This window comes from Octodon degus, unplaced genomic scaffold, assembly GCF_000260255.1.
Source record: "Octodon degus isolate 3935 unplaced genomic scaffold, OctDeg1.0 scaffold00010, whole genome shotgun sequence".
NCBI lineage: Eukaryota > Metazoa > Chordata > Mammalia > Rodentia > Octodontidae > Octodon > Octodon degus.
Genome location: NW_004524586.1, coordinates 19,046,412 through 19,050,993, shown reverse-complemented (window position 1 = coordinate 19,050,993; position 4,582 = coordinate 19,046,412). Strand labels below are relative to the sequence as shown.

Below are 4,582 nucleotides of genomic sequence, written 5' to 3'. Positions count from 1 at the left end.
TTTTCTGACAGTTTAAAAGTGTGTATGAAGGAGGAATTGGGGAACAGTAAGTGACTGCTCTCTAGAAATAATAAACACTCAATACCTGGTACATGGGAGATGGAAAGTGCAGAGATAGATTTTGTGCAATTTGGCTCCTTTAGAGAGTTTTCTATCTTTTTTTTAAATTTTTTTTTAAATTTTATTTGTGTGTGTGTGTGTGTGTGTGTGTGTGTGTGTGTGTGTCCAGCTCAGCCCACCAGGGGGCGGGGCTGGCTGGCATGTGGTGCTGGGGTATTGAACCGCGGTTCCTGTGCTCTGCTAAGCTTGTCCGAAGTAGGTGCTTTAGACCACTGAACCACCTCACCAGCCCAAGTTTTCTATCTTTTTAATCTGCCACAGTCCTACTCATTGTGTAAGGGGCAGCTCAGATGTCACCTTCTTCAGAAAACCTTTCTGATTCACCAGGAGGATTTTGCAACCCATACCTTGCACATATGTTGATGCCACTCTCAGCCCCAGATAGACTTAGTGTGGCAGCTGCAGTTAGGCTGCGAAGCCTAGACAGTGGGACTGTGAAGGAAGCATCTCAGAATTCCTAGGGCCCCGCTCCGAGCAGCAGCGGTATGATACAGGGAATGAAACTCCCGACCTGAAAGATACCTGGGACAAGTTCGCATTCTCTAAAACCGAAGAATGAATTTTAGGAACAAATGGAGATTAAGAGCAGAATCTATTTCCTGGGGAAAGAAAGTTTCTGTCTGAGAGAGGGACAGAAGGGGAGCCCAAATGGGTTATCCCTGGGAAGCTGTTTCTTCCAGGGACTTTTATAGAGTAAAACCTTGCAGCAAGGTAGGTCTAAGGTGAAAAACATGGAAACTTGCTGAGGTGGGCATGAGGTGGAACAAAACCATGGTCAACCAGTAAGGTTACAAGTACCATTGCTCAGGTAAAACTGATTAAGTCTAGTACCAAATGGGGAAGAGAGTCACATAGCAAGCGGGCAGGAATATAGAACAGGAGTTTATTTGGTAGCCAGCTCGTAGGGGTTGGATTAGTGACTCTTCCTGGCTTCCTCAGGGTGATGATCAATCCTGGAAGCTTATCTTTAGGGAGGTCAGCATTTGTTCAATCTTTGGTCTCTAGGTCTGGCCCACAGCAGGAGCATCCCTCTCTCTCACAGTTGCAACATATCTTGTCTACCATGCTGTCTCCTTGAGGGCCTGGCCCTGTCCAACTGCCCGTAATATTTCTAATTTAGCTGCCTACAAGTAGATGTTTATCACCTGATTTTTCCCACCCAATACCAGAGATTGAATTTGGGACCTTGTGCTTGCCAGGCAGGCACTTATGCCACTGAGCTATAGCCCCCCCCCATTGCCTGAATATTAAAAATAGGAACTGATATAGGGTAATGAAGCTCCTGACCTGAAAGGTAACCAGGACAGGGTCGTGTTCTCTAAAACCAAAGAATAAATTTTAGGAACAAACAGAGGCTAGGAACAGAATACTTATTGGGAAAAGAAAGCTTCTCTCTCCAAGAGAGGAACAGAAGGGAGACCTGAGGGGGTTGTCTAGGGATGCTGTCTCTTCCAGGGATTTTTATAGAGTAAAACCATACGGTGGTGGGTCTAAGGTGGAGAACATGGGACTTCCTGAGGTAGGCATGAGGTGAGACAAAACTATGGTCAGTCAGATTACAAGCACCATGGCTCAGATCAAGTTGATTAAATCCAGTACCAAATGAGGAAGCGGGTCCCATAGCAAGTGGGCATGAACACGGGACAGGGTCTCTTCCTGTTGGGGGTTGGGCTAGTGACTCATTTGGGCTCTTTCAAGGTGATTACTACCTATTTAGAGTATCAATTTCTGATGCCCCATTCCTAGGGAAGTATGTGGCTGCATTTGTTTACTCTTTTGTCTTGAGGTCTGGCCCACAAAGGGAGTGTCTGTCTCTTCCAAAGTTGCAAAGTCACATTGTCTTCCATATTGTTCTTGAGGGCGTAGCCCTGGCCTAGAATATTTCTATCTAATTTAGCTGCCTACAGCAGAACTGTAGTAAAAGGAAGCCAGGTAGCCTAAGTTGCCCCAGATACATTTGCTCTTGCAAAATAAGGCAGTAAGACAGAGATTATCATCTGGAATGGTTAATAGTAGAACTACTTTTTAAAGCTGCCCTTATACTGCAAACCTTGTAAAATATCTTACCCTTTTAACTGTGCATAAGGTAAGCTCAAGTCCATCATGGTATAGAGGTCAGATAGGAGATTTGGAAAGTAAAAGGCTGGTATTTAGGAGGAACACTGCTCCATGTTAGCTGAGCAATATTACAAAGTCTTTCGGCATCTCAGAATCTCCATTACGTTACCTGTCTTGCAATGTGGCTGGAGGAAGTGATAGAAAAGTACCTCTGACCTTGCATGGGGAACTGAGCACATTTTAATGTCTTCCTAGGTAAAGTTACCTGAGAAGCCAGGATCATCTGAAGAGATGGTAGGCAGCCCCTGGAAAGGAACCTTGAAGGGCCTGGAAAGCAGCCCCTGAGGTGTAATTTCCTACATTTATTTAGTGTTCTCTAAGGCCATGTTGGAGTTTTGCCGACTCCACTTGAACCCAAAGCCTGGTGCATCTCTCAGAACCGTATATTGAGGGAAGACAGGAAATGGGCATAAAATACAGTGCTCAAAAAATAAAGCCTACCTTTAGAAACAGCCATTGTTGCCTTTGGTTTATTTCATTACCTATATATCTTAAATTCAAACCTTTAAAGAGTTATTTCCCACTCAGGGAAGCAGATTATCTCAGGTGAATTGAAGTTACCATTCTTGGAACATTTTTTTTAAAAATTAAGTTAATTTTTTTTTGTCATTTTGAGACTGGGTTTCACTATGCAATTCAGGCTAGCCCAGCAGTTCGTTTTTAACTAATACATAAGACAGGAGTTGTGTATATTTATGAGGTACAATATGAGGTTTTGGCTGTAGGCAGCTAAATGAAATATAAATATTATAGGCAGTCAGACAGGGCCAGACCCTCAAGGAGACAGCACAGAAGATAAGGTATGTTGCAACTGTGAGAGATGGATGCTCCTGCTGTGGGCCAGACCCAGAGACGAAAGATGGAACAAATGCTGACCTCCCTAAAGATAAGCATCGGGGATTGATCATCACCCTGAGGAAGCCAGGAAGAGTCACTAATCCGACTATTACCTGCTGGCTACCGGATAAACTCCGGTTCTATATTCATGTCCACTTGCTATGTGACTCCCTTCTGCATTTGGCCCTGGACTCAATCAATTTTACCTGAGCAGTGGTGCTTGAAATCCCATTGGTTGGCCATAGTTTTGTCCCATTTCATGCCCACCTAAGCAAGTTCCCGTTTTCCCCATCTTAGCCCTGCATGGTTTTGCCTTATAAAAATAACCTGGAAGAGACAGCTGCCTGGGCAACTCGCTTGGGCCACCTCTTCTATCCCTCTCAGACAGAAGCTTTGTTTTCCCCAATAAATATTCCGCTCTTAACCTCCATTTGTCCTAAAATTCATTCTTCAGTTTTAGGGAACACAAACTCATCCCAGGTACCTTTCAGGTTGGGAGTTTCATTTCCCCTGTATCACTTTGATACATTGTGTAATGTTTAATCAGATTAAACATACTTATTTCCTCCCCAAAAGAAATAAACATTATTTTATTAATTTTGCTTTATTATGTATTTGCAATACCTAATGATTGCATTCCTTATGGGGAGTTCGTACAGGTACATAACACATTTTAATTCTTTGTTCACCCCCTTTCTTGTCTCTGTCTCCCTCCTTCCCTTCCTCCTTCCATCTCTTGATCTCCTTCCCATTTGAGAAATGCCTATCTCCCTTCCTCCTATTATCTTTTATTTTGCTCTTTATTTATATTTTGGGGTTCTCATGTAAGAGAAACTGTCATATTTTAAGCTTGTGCATCTGTTTTATTTCACTTAGCATGGTTATGGTCTCATGGCACATCCATGAATTTGCATGTCATCCTTTCGCAGGGCCCATGCTAATCTTCTCTGTATCATTCGAATTTTAGTATATGTGCTGCTGAAGCCAGCGCTCATGGTACGTCCATCTTCCTACATATAACTCAAGCTTATCTTTCTAACAGAATAGTACTCCACTGTGTGTAAATAGCAGATTGTCTTTATCCATTCATTCTTGATGGACATTTAGGCCACTTCCAAGATTCAGCTATTATGAATTCAGCTATTATGAATTGTGCTGCTATAAACATAAATATGTATGTATGTATCCTTGTAATACAATATCTTAACTCTTTGGGGCAGATGCCTAGAAGGAGAATAGCTGGGTCAAATGGAATTTCTATTTTTAGTTTTCTGAGGAATCTCTGTACTGATCTCCAAATGATTGTACTAGTTTACATTCCCAGCAACAATGTAGAAGGGTTTCTCTTTCCCTGCAGTCTTTTTTTTTTTTTTTTACCACGGATCGAACTCAGGGTCTTGCTCTTACCATGCAAGCACTTATTCCACTGAGCCATCTCCCTGGTCCTTTCCTGCAGTCTTGCTAGCATTTGTTTTCTTGATGGTAGCCAGCCTTTTTAAAGTAAAGT

General features: G+C 42.6%; 1 non-coding gene across 1 annotated transcript; it reads right to left on the bottom strand.

Annotated features, from left to right (window-relative positions):
- Positions 1 to 3,958: 3,958 nt before the first annotated feature.
- Positions 3,959 to 4,066, bottom strand: LOC111815051. The gene has a single exon (XR_002819863.1). It is a non-coding gene; the product is annotated as a U6 spliceosomal RNA (small nuclear RNA).
- Positions 4,067 to 4,582: the final 516 nt, after the last annotated feature.